General features: G+C 44.1%; 1 protein-coding gene across 2 annotated transcripts in view; it reads left to right on the top strand.

Moving 5' to 3' along the window:
* Nucleotides 1–16,219, top strand: part of LOC124805514 (DNA-directed RNA polymerases I, II, and III subunit RPABC3) — a 496,564-nt gene that overhangs the window by 136,068 nt on the left and 344,277 nt on the right. Inside the window, exon 1 of one of the 2 annotated variants that reach the window (XM_047266090.1) lies at nt 1,993–2,126. The exons of the other annotated variant lie outside the window; for it this stretch is intronic. The gene's annotated coding sequence lies outside the window, so the exon portion shown is untranslated. Of the gene's footprint in view, nt 1–1,992; nt 2,127–16,219 lie in introns of those variants that run through there. 2 annotated transcript variants of the gene reach the window in all.

The following is a 16,219-nucleotide window of genomic DNA, read 5'->3' as shown; positions in this document are numbered from 1 at the left end:
TAATATATGAAATATATTGAGCAATATTTCTGTTTTATTCGCGGTGTAAGGAACGTAAACAAAAAGAAAAGAAAAATTGATTTCCTCAGGGGTCTCGAACGTACGACCTTCGCATTACTTGATGTCTAATTTAATTGGGAACATGTGCACCACGACCGTCAATATATTTTGGATAAATGGAAGCAAGATTGAAATCCTTTATTTTACAGCCCGATTTCGGTCACGGCGTGGCCATCTTCAGAGCAAACTACTCGAACGTTGTAGGCCCATGTCATAACAACATTCTCCGTGTTACACGTCGGGATGCTGCCATTTATCCAAACTACCTCGGATTACTGTTCTGTACACTTTCCGCTCCAACAACCCTGCCTGAGAACTGCGCTGACATAAATGGCTCACCCCTCGCCCGACCTGCATTCAAAATTCTCCTTTTTCTATATGCTAGGCCATCTGGAGATCCGTCAGTTTCATTTCTGCCTAAGCCGTGCATGTACCATAAATTTGGACGAAATCTGTGATGACGAGTAGGCAGGGACCCCTCTTTAAGCAGGTAATGCTAAAAGATCAACAACATTATCAAAGTACTGAATGACAAGATGTGTCGAGTGCTCACCTACGTCATCCGGTGATTTATGTGAATTATGTATGGCAGAGATGTATTTTATTATATGTGTAGCTTTTCTGTCACTGGTCGCATGTAACGTATCTTATCGTGTTTACATCACATTCACTTTGTATACCCTAAATTAAGATCTTTGCCTAGTTCTACATCTATATTTATACTACGCAAGCCACCCAACGGTGTGTGGCGGAGGGCATTTTACCTGCCACTGTCATTACCTCCCTTTCCTGTTCCAGTTGCGTATTGTTCGCAGGAAGAACGACTGCCGGAAAGCCTCCGTGCGCGCTCGAATCTCTCTAATTTTACATTCGTGATCTCCTCGGGAGGTATAAGTAGGGAGAAGCAATATATTCGATACCTCATCCAGAAACGCACCCTCTCGAAACCTGGACAGCAAGCTACACCGCGATGCAGAGCACCTCTCTTGTAAAGTCTGCCACTTTAGTTTGCTAAACATATCCTTAATGCTACCACGCTTACCAAATAACCCTGTGACGAAACGCGCCGCTCTTCTTTGGATCTTCTTTATCTCCTCCGTCAACCCGACCTGGTACGGATCACACACTGATGAACAATACTCAAGTATAGGTCGAACGAGTGGTTTGTAAGCCACATCTTTTGTTGATGGACTACATTTTCTAAGGACTCTCAAAATGAATCTCTACCTGGTACCCGCCTTACCAACAATTAATTTTATATGATCATTCCACTTCAAATCGTTTCGCATGCATACTCCCAGATATTTTACAGAAGTAGCTAGTTTCATTAACAAATCCACGTAGTGATGGAGTAGCGGTTTGAGATAGCTGGTGGAAATAATGGTAAATTGTGACTGGTTACAATAATTTGTAGTATCGGCTGAAACTTCTCATTCAGTATTTCATTTGCTGTATTTGTCGGCTTCAGCTTGTTGCCATGGTTAACATGAAACTGTTGCTGCCAAAGACCTGCCACTCTGGTTTTCCTTCAATAAGAGACAGTGTGGTCTTCCCCCAACATGTCGTCACTTGCTTGGGAGCTATAAAGCATTTCCGAAAGAAAAAGAAAAGACTGCGTTAGATGACGATTTCGGCTAGCATATCGATATCCTCTCCTGCGATACTATCGATCGTGCTGTCGATTCTCATCTCGCCTGCGGTAGTTCGGCGGGCAGCGGCGCTCTAGGAGCTGGAGTCGAGCACCGTCGACGCATGCGCTGTACGCGGGCTGGCGATTTTCGCGGGGCGGAGGGGACCCGGGTCAGGAGCACCGGCAGGAGGAAGCGGAGGAGGTGGTAGTTGCCCGCGTTCGTAGCAGTTTCGCGATAGAAGGGATACCGAGACATGGCAACTGCGCTGCGCGGCTGCCCGCCTGATGCGACCTTCACCGTGAAAATAACAAGCGGGCGGGCGGCCGCGGCGCTGCGGCGCAGTTGTCTGACGGCAGCCCGCGGATGCGGACGTCGCCGGCAGAGGCGCCCTGCGCTGCGGCGCGGGGACCACGCCGCGGCTGCCACGGGATGACGGTGAGCCGAGCCCCGCTCTGCTGCTGGGCCCACCCCCTGCTCGCTGCTCTGGCACGCGCCCTCGCTTTTCTCCTTGCCCTAGGTTGCCGGCGCCGCTCTGCGCGCGCGCAAGCTTCCCTCGTTTGCTGCCACAGCAACAGGCGGGAGCTGCGGGACCGAACTGTAGCGTGGCGCTACCGCGGTGTGCCTCACGGCACAATTAATTGCCGACGGCACCGCAGCTTCCACCTGCGAGAGCTACGCGATTAGTAAAGTGCGGAGGCGTCGCCTTCCGGTATTGATCACCGGCGGGCGCTGCCACATCGTGCGAAAAATAAAACCCTGACGCTTCTTGCCGGGCCGGCCAAATAGGATTTCACAGAAGAGCTTCACTGTTACGCAATAGAGTGCACGTATATGTCTCTTCCGGAGCGGGCAGCTCTATAGAGTATGACAGTGACGAGCGCGATGTGCCAGCTGTTGATGTTCGCCATTTTAGCAAGGCCGGCGGACGGCGCCTCACTGTTCGATGTTAATTTTGCCCTTCTGTATCGTAATACGTTTTCCTACTAGTATACTCACGTAGTGCGACGTGCGGGCCGGCACGCCGCGAACTGTCAGAGTATTGCGACATTCTTTTGGTAAGGGGGAACTATGCCTTGCTTCGGAACTACACAAATGGCGGCCATAACGTGTGGGTGTGACTCGTCCATTCCTTTCCCGGAATTGTCGTATCACTAGCCATTTTTGATACTTTTTCGAAACGTAGATACATAGACACCGCGTTCCTTTTGACGGGTACAGACGGATAAAGTTTGTAGCCACTCACTCAACTGACATGCAAAAGCGGGGCGATTATTTTCGGTGAGGCGCGAGTTTGATGTCCTGCGCAACGTAAGCACCATTGAGGCGTGGCCCCGAGGTTACACGTTTAACTGTTGCAACTAAATAGTATGCATTATCATGTTACTGATGCGCATTAGCACAACGCGACAGTGGAAGCAATACGTTTGTTCCCGTGGCTGTAATCCAGATTTTTCAGAGGTAACAGTGTTAGAAGTAACCCGAGATTCCCACAATCATGAGACAGCTATTTTAAATTTCTTACTTTGCGCTAAAACTTTGGTCTTAGAAGATTTAACTGTTCCATTGCAATCCATATTATTTTGTTTGTCTTTTTGCTTTATTTGAGTAATACTGTTCAGCATAACGCAGACACATTTCAAAGTGCGGATACAAGTTTTAATTGCTTGTTGTACTTACATGAACATTCCTGTTTCTCATGTCTCACTTAGTTTGATAATAACAGGCGCGTCGAATAAATAAACACTACAGGTAACGGTGTTATAGAAAAGAGAAGTAACAGAAAATAGGTTCAATGCCGTAACAATTTTTTTTTCCTTATTTGCGTTTGAAATTAGACTTCATTTTCCTGTAATGAACGATGTATTTCAGTTTTCGATTTGTTTCTACAAACGTAGACGTACACTACAGTAGTTATGATGTGTTAGTCCAAATTCTTAGCGTAGGTGCAAGGTAGCCGCTTGACTCACTTTGAAGCGAGGTAGGTAGTGAAGACCTTAAACTCATGTTCAGGGACCGAGCAAAGTGAAGCTGTGGTGACCACACTGGATCGCATTGGGGATGGGCGCGGTCCAAAGCCCTGTCCGACGTTAACGATTTACACTTGTCGTGAATCTGTTATGGCGATTGCCGGTATCGTCCTTCGCTATATCTGATTTGCTCTTTCCCATTTTCGGCCTATCGGAATTCGTGTTCAGACTGCTATGACCTCGCAGTTGATGTAATATTAAATCCTAATTTCCTGCACACTGCCTTTTACAAATGAATTTTTACTTTCGATACTTTCAATAAGAGCATTTTCCATAACGGTAAAAAACCGGCAATATTTCGACGAAGCTTATTTTTACACATGACATTTCATCTTTTACAACGTAATATGACTATTTTTATGCTGCATTACGTGTTATGACTTATAAGGTAGCAGTCTCTTAAAAGTTAAAAAAAAACTAAAACTCCTCCCGAACAGGCCCTGAAGTCCCAACGATATTGACCGGCCGCCGTGTCATCCTCGTCTTCATCCTCGTCTCTTAAAAGTTTGGCAGACATTTGCAATATCAAATGTCCCGCACCGGTGATAGCGTGTTGCGTATGAATCATGTCATAAGACCAGATTTCGTTTATGTTAATAATTAGGTTGAAATCTTGGAATAAGGTAATTTGTAAGTGCGAATGTCATTTTGATTCTTGTGTCGTCGTCTTTAACTGTAGAAAGAATAAACTGCGAAGTAGCTTTCGTCTGACGACGGTTACAGCACGTAGTCGCTGACCAGTGCTGACAGCTGGCGGCCGTTACTTGTGTTTCTGGAGGATCGATTATTTAGAAACGGCGATACTGACACCACCCAGCCTTACCTCCTCCCTCCAGTGTAACACCCCCTCCTCCCCCCCCCTCCCACACACACACACTGACGCTGTCTTGAGCTGCTTCCTAACAAAATCAGATCAGAGAACCAAATGCGAACTGTTGGAAAGAAATACGACTTTGGCAGGATTCAGTTCGAGCCATGTTACAGGTCTCATGGACAAAAGAAACTTTTATCGCAAAGTAACAGAAAGTAGCTCTATTGTCTTTGAATTCCTGCATTACCTAGGCTAAACGTGTTGGTAGGAAAATTGAAGCGGCCAAAGGGCGGGAGTGCCGGCACTAATTCTCCAGTCGTAATTCCTTCTAGTGATTGATAACAACAGTATAAATGTTACATTCCAAAGTATGGATCAGATAGTGTCTCGGTCGCAGTTCCCGTCTACCGTGGACATAAAGGAGCACACAAGTATATCTTGAGAGTTCTTAAACGGCGAAAAGGGATTAGTCTTGCCTGTACTGGCTGATTTTAACGTTGATTTAATCTGTTGTTTGCAATTATATTTGGTGTTCATGTAAACGTGTCATTTTAACTATATCATATCTTCAATTATACAAAGATTATGCCAGATTGCCCTATTTGACAACATTTTTAACAAATTTGCAACATTCCATTAAACCTCTCCGATTTTACACTATATCTCGGAGAAAAATAATTTGGGCTTAAGTTATTTTTTATGCAGTGTGGATCAATTTAATTTCGTCGCAAAGTAGGAAAAAAATCATTCGTAATTACCACCAATAATCGGTAACATAGCCGTGCGTCCTTGTGTCCAGGATGGGATACAAATGCTTAAAACTTAAATTCCCACATATTCAGCTTTATGTCGGTGTTCGGTACCAGCGTTTCATTTGGTACGTGTAAAAGTGGTGGAATTTTACGGGATGTGCTAGAAATTACCTTTAGTGTATCCAAAGATTAATTTTACGGCTGTGGAATTCCTCTCAGACAACGAAAGGCACAAGAAGTAGTTCTGGAGAAAGCCGTCTCTTGGTTGCAACGCATTCATGATAGCCAGCATAACGCATCTGCAGCAAGCTTTACAGACTACAACAAGACGAAAACTGCCCCCATTCTTGTTGTTGAGTCGTCTCTATGTACATAAAAGTATGACTAATGGGGCCACACAGAATGAAGTCATGATTTTGTAGTCTTTCGAGCTTATGTCAACATCTTGCAGACAGCATGGATACTGCTTTGCAGGCAACAATACTGTATGACGTTTAAATTGTTTTTACCGTCAAAATATTCCTCATTCGCTTTAGGCAGCGAGCGTTTAACTTTCTGCTAGATCGTTCTTCCTACGAAATATTATGTAAACCTCCCAGAGACTTCAGTTTACGCATTTACTCTTCCCGAAGTAAAAGCGAAACGAGAACAAGAGAGGGAGAAACAGATGGCGTGGCAACGCAAGAATGCTCCGCAACGCTAGATAGCACACCTGTGTAAAAGCTCTCTTCTTACGGCGTTCGTTTTCTCTCTTATGTCGTCTGCATATGTCGTTTTAGCTGCTGTAATACTAGTTGATTTCAGTTATGAAATTATGTAAACTTGTTCTTGTATTGACTGGCGACTCACATCTCATCGCTGCTCGGTTGCAGCTTGCTTCGCAGTTGCACCCCTGCACCGTTTCTCCTACATATGGTTTGCGTTCTACCGACTAGGCGGTGATTTTATTACGATACATTTTCAAGTTTAATCTCTACGTGGCAAAGGATCTTTGCTTGGGTGCTGGACTGTAAAAGTCAGGGATTTTGTTAGCCCCTCACAATTAAAAGTTTGTTGGTGCGCATGTAGCACAACGCGGAATACGCAGCAGTTGTGCAGTGTCAAGGGTCCCAGACCAGCGTGCTGGCAGCCCTCGCCAGCGAACCACGTACGCTGCTCGTTCCTGATAACTGCGTGGTCGCGACTGAATTGCTAGGCTGTACAGCACCACACCGTGCTGCTAGTGCTACTTCGTTTCGGCACATCGGCATCCAGACCAACATAGCTCTTTTTTGGGAAGGGGGGTATTATGTGTACTCGTCAAAATCTGGGAACGCAGTTTGCAGCATTATTCGCGCTAAAGCATCGCAGCCACAGTAATGTATTTGTACCCACTGTTTCTCGTATGTGAATGATTTGTGAGCTATTATTACCTCTTTTGAGGAGAAGCATTGCAGATTAACGATTTCCGACGCTGACGCGTGTGCGTTGCTGGTCGCCAATGATTCATTTTATTTTGTTCAGCTCACCTACAAATGCTATATACCCACCTTCGAAACATTTGTGCCTAGCACAGAATATTAATATCTGCGTTCGGCGTAGCTGGTGTAAGAATCTGGACATTTTGAAAATTTGGGAAGTTGCCGATATTTTGCAGTGTTTTGTTGTAGGAAATTGTTGTATCTCGATTAAAAATTGTAGCAATGAATAAAAGTTAAGTCGCACATTTCAGAAACTAATTATTCGTTACTGCGCATTTTGAAAAGTGTAAGCATTTTGTCCTGTGATACCACCATCACTGGAAATGACTGAAAGCACTGTCTAGGCTCGCCTCAATAACGTTTCTGAACGTATTTTCTTTTTCAACCGAGTAGGCGGCAGCTCCAGTGAGCTCAAGACTAGCTCACCGGAGTGACTACTGCCTACTACTCCATGAAGCCAATCCGTGACGCAATACGTCACAGGTACCATGACAGGTCAGGGCAAGCGGCTAAATCGTTCTGCTTAACAGGAGAAATGAAATTACTGTTTACTGATACTACGTGACGTTGTTGAGGATTAGTTTCTAATTCAATGAAATAATAGATCGAAAGTCGCAAGCACAAATTGTGCTAACAACCCCCAATCCCCTTCGCCAATATGGCACACCCGCCAAACGACGTCACGGTTTTGTATGCAAATACGCCTTCGAGTATTCTCTCCAGTTCAGATTGATCTCACTGGGCACCTCTGCTAAGTTTTATCTCTGTAGCCAACCCCCGTCGGAGACCACAAAGCACTTTCGAACTGGAAACGTTAGAGAAACAACAAGCGTTTTACTTCTGCTTTGGCAGTGATATCACATGGACGTACAAACGAAACATAGGCGTGCAGTGTCGCAAATGTACCAGTTCAGACTAAAAATATATGAAAGAATCAAGTCCCACGCCGGATCATCGTAACTGACGCCGCTGTTTTTTTTTTTTTTTTATTTCAGTGCTGTTAAGTTACTGCTAGAGTTTCAGAGGATTGCCGCCAATTGCTGGAGAACGGTTAACTTACTTCCACTGTTAAGAAAAGGTAAAGGTTTTGGATAGCGGATTACGATGTTAAACTCATCACACTATAATTACAGTTTCTTTCCATTCTGTTATGGAACTGCTACTGAATACCGAATGAGGTTACTGTCATTCCCCAATGTATGCAGAATTTATTGGCGGAATAAAAACGGGCCTGTTTGCAAACCCTGGGCTTGAAATCTTGTGCATTAATTTAGGATCTTAACACTCAGCAAGTTGCGTAGTTTAGCTGCATTACGTAATAGCCCGAAATAGCCCTCTGTTATATTTTGTTTCCATGTACTGTAGTTGAACCAGCAGTGTGCTAGTTTCACTAGTTTACCGAGATTTGATTGAACATTTTCATCATTGTGGGGCCCAAGAACAAACTGTTCAACATATTGTTAGAAACAGTCCTCAGAGGAAGTATCCTGGACCATATAGTGACTTTATTAATGCTACTCCCTCTGCTGTTAGTTGGCTTGAATCATTAGATATTGAACTATGATTAAATGTACCTTCCTTTTTTAACTTGCAGTTATATCAGTCAAAGTAGTCAGTAATTTTCACAGTTTAAAAACGTGTATACAGTCTGAGCCAAAATGTAAAACAAAAGTATATGTAAATACTTAACTAAATATACATGTAAAATTAAACTTTATGTACTTGTCAATGTTTGCTGTTGTTGCCATACGATGAATAAATAAATAAAATCAGAAGCTAAATTTATATTCACTGTGTGTGTAGTAAGTTCTGTCGTGCTATAGCATGGTGTCTTTCCCATTGAAACTGAAGACCTCCGTGCAAAAAGGGGATAACCAACTTTTACAAATCCAACGTCGTATAGGAAGTGATGTTTCCTTGCCTAAGTTTTGAACCGATTTACTGTTGATTCACACTGAGCATCAAAGGAATGCCATGGAACGGACGGAAAGGCAAATGCCACCGCAAACGGAGACGTTGGACACTATACGGAACGTCAAGACAACGTCACTTCCTTAGCCCTGGAGGGAACGTTGCAGATGAGTTTAAGGAATACTATAGTATATTTATTTGCTCGAGAAAATCTATTCATATATAAATATAAAATAACATTTAGAAGGAAATACATGGATCTTTTTACCTTGCGCATTATTTTTCGTATCCTTTCCTAGGTGCCAAAAACTCTTACTTTTTTCGTTTACTAGAAGTGATTTTGTCTCTGTTTAAAGTAGTTTACCTAACAAAATTTGTGTCATGAATGTCTTGGCCTATTTGTGCACAGTGTAGGCTTTTTCTTTGTCCAAGTATTGTGAAAGCTAAATCATTTTTCGCCTTGAGATATTTTTTCACGTTTTGTGAAAGAACACTAATAGGGAAAATGTTTAGTTCCTGACAGAACCTTTGGGAAATGTTAAGAAAAGAAAGGTAACTAAAATTAAAAGTCGAAAAAGACACAAAAGCACAAAATCCACAACTATAAAATGAGTGAGCGCGATAGTTATACATTAACTTCCGATGTTAGCAAGTGATGAGTCTCTCTCTCTCTCTCTCTCTCTCTCTCTCTCTCTCTCTCTCTCTCTCTCTCTCTCTCTCCCCCTCCCTCCCTCTCTCTCCCCCTCCCTCCCTCTCTCTCCCCCTCCCTCCCTCCCTCCCTCCCGCCCTCCCTCCCTCCCTCCTGCAGTATCAGTGTCAAAATTTCTTCGTGAGAATTGTTGACGTAGATGCCTTGTTCCGTAACCGGTCTATCTGAATTCAACAATTTCAGATGCATTATCGACATTGTAATTCTGTCAGAGACAGCAAAGGACTTGGAAGAGCAGTTGAATGGAATGGATAGCGTCTTGAAAGGAGGATATAAGATGAACATCAACAAAAGCAAAACGAGGATAATGGAATGTAGTCGAATTAAATCAGGTGATGCTGAGGGAATTAGATTAGGAAATGACATACTTAAAGTAGTAAAGGAGTTTTGCTATTTGGGGAGAAAATAACTGATGATGGTCGAAGTAGAGAGGATATAAAATGTAGACTGGCTATGGCAAGGAAAGCATTTCTGAAGAAGAAAAATTTGTTAACATCGAGTATAGATTTAAGTGTCAGGAAGTCATTTCTGAAAGTATTTGTATGGAGTGTAGCCATGTATGAAAGTGAAACATGGACGATAAATAGTTTGGACAAGAAGAGAATAGAAGCTTTCGAAATGTGGTGCTACAGAAGAATGCTGAAGATTAGATGGGTAGATCACATAACTAATGAGGAAGTATTGAATAGGATTGGGGAGAAGAGAAGTTTGTGGCACAACTTGACCAGAAGACGGGACTGGTTGGTAGGACATGTTTTGAGGCATCAAGGGATCACAAATTTAGCATTGGAGGGCAGCGTGGAGGGTAAAAATCGTAGAGGGAGACCAAGAGATGAATACACTAAGCAGATTCAGAAGGATGTAGGCTGCAGTAGGTACTGGGAGATGAAGAAGCTTGCACAGGATAGAGTAGAATGGAGAGCTGCATCAAACCAGTCTCAGGACTGAAGACCACAACAACAACATCGAATGATTTCATGTTCGGTTGCCGTGTGAATCAACCTTCGCCCTGCCACTTATACTTTGACCTGCAGTTTAATGTTGTCTCCAAACCATGGTGGTACTCGGCATATTTCACGTTAACAAACGTTGGCAGAGGGGAAAGAATTCATAAGTAATTTATATAAATCATAGGACTGATTGGCAGTCGAACGTCAAACGTTTCGATCCGTCTGGCACGTGCATATACCGTTGAGGTGAGCTTTACACCTGCTGATGTAAATTGACAACCGCTTAAACCGTCATCGCCCAGACTAGTTAGCAAGCATTTGTGTAAAGCTATATGAGTTTTGTGTCGTCACTAACTGTTATTCCACCTTGAATAACCACTGGCGCGCGGGAAACAAAAAATAAATTTGTGATATTTTGGCAACTTTCTACGAAAGGTTTTCTATTTATAGTTTTCGACAGAAGCGTATGCTTCGTTGGTCTTATATTATAACCTACACCCTGTGAGTATGTGCTGTTTGAGCAGCAGAACATTGAGAATCTATCGAGAACCCGTCATTATTGGTACGATTTGTTGCGGTAAAATGACAGTAAACGTTATACTGGTGGCTATAGAAGTTTTCCTGTCAGCAGTAATTATTTTCATGTTGTAACGCGCTATAAAACTTCGCCGTTGTAAGGCAACTGCGCATTGAAGATTCATCAAAAACGCGCCCTTCTTGGTACGCTTTGTTATAATTAAACGTCAGTTAACATAACAGCGATTAAAGCCTTCAGGAATCGTAAGTGAAATACTGGGTCCTCTGCTGTAGAAATTCTCATAGCGTAGATGGTAGAGACACCGAGTTACTCAACAAAGTGTGCTGGCCGATGTGGCCAAGGAGTTCTAGGCGTTTCAGTCTGGAACCGCACAACCGCTACTGTCGCAGGTTCGAATCCTGCCTCGGGCATGGATGTGTGTGATGTCCTTAGGTTAGTTAGGTTTAAGTGGTTCTAAGTTCTAGGGGACTGATGACCCCAGATGTTAAGTCCCATAGCGCTCAGAGCCATTTGAACCATCAACAAAGTGTAGCGAGATCGCTGTATCGAAACTTTTTTTTCCAACTTCGCATTTTGTAAAAGGTTGTGGGACTTTCTTATTAAAATACAAATATTTTGTGTATTATTCGAGGCTATGTAGATATAAGTCCTCTCTCTTACAGGAGTGGGTTTGTCCGAATGGTGGAGTTTTATAAGCTAATGTCCTTACTGACTGGACATGGAACTTTTCTCTTTGCCTTGTAACATGTTCATGGATATTGAGACTTTTATTTATGTATCCTGCTGACAGAGCAACACGACTAGCACAAGGACTTGGGAGGAAATGTGCGTTTCAATAGCGCTAACGTAGAAATTCAATATATTCCTGACCTGTCCGGCGGCGATCGCCAATGTATGGTAACTGAAGAAAGTTTCGCATGCCAAAATAAAAAAAAGGCCGATTTCGACAGAGGTATGCTTTCATCATCGGAACTTAAACTTTTGAAACTTGTGACACTGACGTATAATATGTTGTAAAGATTCAAAAGCACAAGATCAGATGATGACAGCATAAGTCTGTCGAAACCAGTCATCTAGTAAAATGTTTTTCAGCGATCTTGGCTTGTGAAGTTCTCTTCAGTTACCGTAGGAATTTAACACGCGTTCAGTTTCGTAAAGAAGCTATTTTTTTGGGAACCAGGTACAGGTTACAGCTGTCGCCGAAGAGTGCCGTAGTCACAAATCACGTTAACTAGCACGTCTCATGTGACGCGGGCTGTGTGTTTCATGATGATGGATTTCCCGCCCGCGTCCACGTCAACATCAGATGCCCCATGCCCGTGTTATTGTGCAAGGGGAATAGCAGCGGGTAATTTCGCAAACGCAGTGTAAGTAGATCTGATGGAAATAAAATTTCCTTGAGACATACGAGTCTGAACTTTTATCTTCGATAATGACAGAAGCTGAAGAAATGAATCGAAATTTATACACGGGTCACGTCCCGGCCGTGACAAATTTTGATACATTTCTTCAGCTTGTATCATTATCCAAATATAGGTAGTTGGGTGGGAGGCGGAGGGCTCAGCACAGCGCAGCGCGAGGCCGAGGCTCGCGGCCCTGGCAGCGGCGCGGCGCGGCGAGGTGTTGCCCGCAGAGGTCCTGCGGTGACGTGAGCGCAGGTCCTGCCTCACTGTCATCGGCCGCGGACAAGGTCGCGGCTCGCCATTGGCGGAGCCGGGCCTGGGCCTCTGCGCTCGCTACAGCGCCCGCTGCCGACTCCCAAACCGACGCTCTGCGCTCCTTTGTCCCGCGCACTTTTTTTTTACCGATGCCTTCTGGCCATGGACTTTCCGTAACGGCATTTCGCTTCATCCTGTTCCCTCACCAATGTCTATCTCCCATACATTTCATTTCCTGTGTTCTATCAAGTGAGCGCCGCTCTGATTATATGGCGCGCAATCCAGCGTTGCTACTGATGAGTTACTAATGTTACTGTGAGGTACTGAAGACAAACTGCCTGTTGGCTCGGCCGAAGAACCCGAGACAGATACTGAAAACTTCGCTTCAAAAGTGCTCCTTATACACTGATGTCACAAAAGTCATGGGATACTTCCTGATATCGCGTCGGACCTCGTTTTGCCCGGAGTATTGTTGCAACTCGACGTGGCATGGACTCAACAAGTCGTTGGAAGTCCCCTGCAGAAATATTGAACAATGCTGCCCCCATAGCCGTCCATAATTGCGGAAGTGTTGTTGCTGCAGGATATCGCGCAAAAGCTGAGCTCTCTGTTATGTTTCACAAAAGTTTGACGGAATCCATGTCGTACAATCCCCCGTGGCCAGATGTTCCAAAATGTTCTTCAAACTAATCACGAACAATTGTGGCCTGCTGACACGATGCATTGCAATCCATAAAAATTCAGTCCAAGTAGGCGAACATAACCATTTCCAGTGAATGATCGGTTCATTTGGACCAGAAGACCCAACCCATTCCATGTCCATTATGGAGCCACCAATAGCTTCCATAGTGCCTTTTTGACAACCTGGGTCCGTGCTTCGTGCGCTCTGCGCCACACTCGTACCGTACCATCAGGTCTTAGCAACTGAAATCAGGAATTATCTTACCAGGCCACGGTTTTCCAGTCTAGGGTCCAACCAACAGTCACGAGCGAGGAGAGGCGCTGCAGCCGATGTCGTGATGTTACCAAAGGCACTCGCTTCGGTCGTCTGCTGCCACAGCCCATTAACACCAAACATCGTCGCAATATCGAAATAGATATGGTCGTCGTACTCTCACATTGATTTCTGCTGTTATTTCAAGCAGTTTTACTTGTCTGTTAGCACTACGCAAATGCTGCTGCTCTCGGTCGTTAAGTGAAGGCCGTCGGCCACTGTGTTGTCCGTGCCGAGAGATAATGCTTGAAATTTTGTATTCCCGACACACTCCTGACACTGTAGATCTCTGAATACTCAATTCCCTAACGATTTCCGAAATGAAATGTTCCATGCGTCCAGCTCCTATTCACATACCGCATTCAAAGTTTGTTAATGCTCGTTGTGCGGCGATGATCACGTCCGACATCTTTTTACAAGGATCACATGAGTACAAATAACAGCTCCGCCAATGCACTGCCCTTTTATACCTCGTGTATGCGATACTACCCCCATCTGTATATATGCATATCGCTATCCCGTGGCGTGCGTTACCTCAGTGTAATTCAGTTAATTGCAGCATTGCTAGTATTGGTTTTCCGTCTCTGTGTTATTATGAAGGTTATATGTGGATATCGGTAGCAGTTACAGAATTCGTGGATCATTGATTTCATGACACTAATTCAACTTCGAAGAGTTTCGAGCCATTGATGCAAATGTTCATGCATCAAAGTTCACAAAACCGTTAAATAATACTTATGTTACCAGCACTTTCCTATTACTACAGGCTGGTTCAGAAGTCATGTTCCATAGGGCAAATAAGGTGAACCATTGATGCAAATGTTCATGCATCAAAGTTGACAAAACCGTTAAATAATACTTATGTTACCAGCACTTTCCTATTACTACAGGCTGGTTCAGAAGTCATGTTCCATAGGTCAAATAAGGTGAACCAGAACTCGACCGACAACTTTCAGAGGAGATAGTATGGACCAAAACAAGGAAAAAATGTCCAGTAAATATGGATTCTAAAATGGATGCTTCGCTTCTGCTAAATACGTCTTTCTCTGAACAAATGCCCATAGCTCTTAAAGTAATCGCTTTAGAGCCCTCGTTTACTGCACTTTTTTTCTTGTTATGCGTTTTAGAGGTCCTGTTTAGTGCACATTTTGTTCTTGTTTTGGTCCATACTAACACTTTGAAAGTTTGGCGGTGGAGTTCTGGTTCACTCTATTTGTTCTATGGGACACGGCTTTCGGAACATCACATATATGGAAGTATCCTAATGAATGACATTTTGTGCTTTTAAATAATGCCAAATTGATATCGTAATTACAGCTGGAAACAAGAACTACCTTGTACGCTTTCATACCCAAACATTCCATGTTCTGGCTACGTTATTTTGAAATAATGCTCAATGTTTCGAGGACTAGTTCTTCTTTGTCATCGCGAGTAGAATGTATTGCTGGAGCAGACATAAACAGGAATGATAGTACCCTGTTTTGCCTCTGGCTAAGGGAGAAAGGTAATCTCCAAAGCTTGGTTGTTATTTTACAATGGACGCGCTGAGAACTTCGACAATATCTCGCACTATCGGATGATGTTCACTATTTGGCACACATTTGTTCGTCAATGTAGAAAGAACATTGCCTGCACAGTAACAGGATTAAAAATAGACTATTATATTGTTTTGTCCATTTTGGTTAGAGAACACCGCAGTGTTTTCGTAAATTACACTGTATGAAATACTGCAACCAGCCACAAGTGGCTGATTGTATTTCCTACAGTGCAGTTTGGAATATTATAGATTATTTTTACACACTTACGATGCAAGCAGATGGCTTCTCTGAAATTTGTAGGTAAGGAAATAGAAGTGTTGCGAAAGATGAACGGACTTTAATATCGAAGATGGTCAAGAAGTGAGAGTGTGATTATAGCTTGGAGATTTAAATTGCATACTACGGTGATGAGTTCCTTGTGCTGCTGTTAGACGACGGCAGGCCCTTACAGCCCCAGCGCCAGGTGCGAAGAGAATATGCATATGTTGGAACTAAATTTAACAGACGGCAAGTGCGTTTGCGTGAGAACGCGGCACCGTGCCGGGTGAGGGAGCGAACGAGCGACCTGACTTTGGCAGTACTAGCTGTTTCGCGCGGCTCCTGACGTCACGTCAGGTCGGTGCGAGCGCCCACCCGGCCCGGGCCCCTGGCCGCTTTCGCAGCAGCTTGCGGCGCGGCGAGGCCCGCGATGTGCGGTGCGGAATATGTGCTGGCGAACCTCGCGGGGCTGTGCGCGTCGCTTCCTCGTGTCGAAACGCTTCCAGGAACCAGTGCCGCGTCGCGCCAGCCCGCCGACAGCGGCCGCCCCGAGCTATCACCCTCAGCGGCACGGCACGGCTGTCCCTGCCAGCCGATAGACGATCTCGACACACCGATGTGCGCAAGCACTCGTGCGCGACTACATCTTACAAGGCCTAGAATGTTGTAGCGCATGTAAATCACATAAATACGCGTCCACAGTGCGTCCGAGCAGCGCCTGTGCCCCTGCCTAAAAATGGTATATTGTAAATTGGACTACCTAACGTACACGGACTAAAAACAAGATAGTAACACCAAGAAATAATTAATGTAGCGTAATGAAATTACGGGAGTACAGTCGTCTAAGTAACATATTTAAGTGACTATCATTGCGAGATCACAGGTTAATGTAAGCACGAGAGTAGCCATTCCAAATGTGAAA

This window comes from Schistocerca piceifrons, chromosome 1 (assembly GCF_021461385.2).
Source record: "Schistocerca piceifrons isolate TAMUIC-IGC-003096 chromosome 1, iqSchPice1.1, whole genome shotgun sequence".
NCBI classification, from domain to species: domain Eukaryota; kingdom Metazoa; phylum Arthropoda; class Insecta; order Orthoptera; family Acrididae; genus Schistocerca; species Schistocerca piceifrons.
This window is presented reverse-complemented; position numbering and strand designations above follow the sequence as displayed.